This window comes from Fulmarus glacialis, unplaced genomic scaffold (genome assembly GCF_000690835.1).
Source record: "Fulmarus glacialis isolate BGI_N327 unplaced genomic scaffold, ASM69083v1 scaffold18122, whole genome shotgun sequence".
NCBI classification, from domain to species: domain Eukaryota; kingdom Metazoa; phylum Chordata; class Aves; order Procellariiformes; family Procellariidae; genus Fulmarus; species Fulmarus glacialis.
Genome location: NW_009197374.1, coordinates 5082 through 5300, shown reverse-complemented (window position 1 = coordinate 5300; position 219 = coordinate 5082).

Here is a 219-nt window from a genome sequence, read left to right as displayed (position 1 = left end):
CCGGGGAGAGTTACTCGTGGCCAAAACTATCCCAGGAATGAGCAAGGTGCGTTAGGAGCAGGGACCCCTTCCAGAGCAGTCGTGCCTGTGGGCAAATGGTTTTGGCAGTTGATTTGTCATTTGTTATTCCTTGAAATGTTATTCCTTGAAATAACATTTTGATTTTCAGCATTCACTTTGGTTTTCTTTTGGTTTTGGGTTTTTTTTTTTTTTACAGAT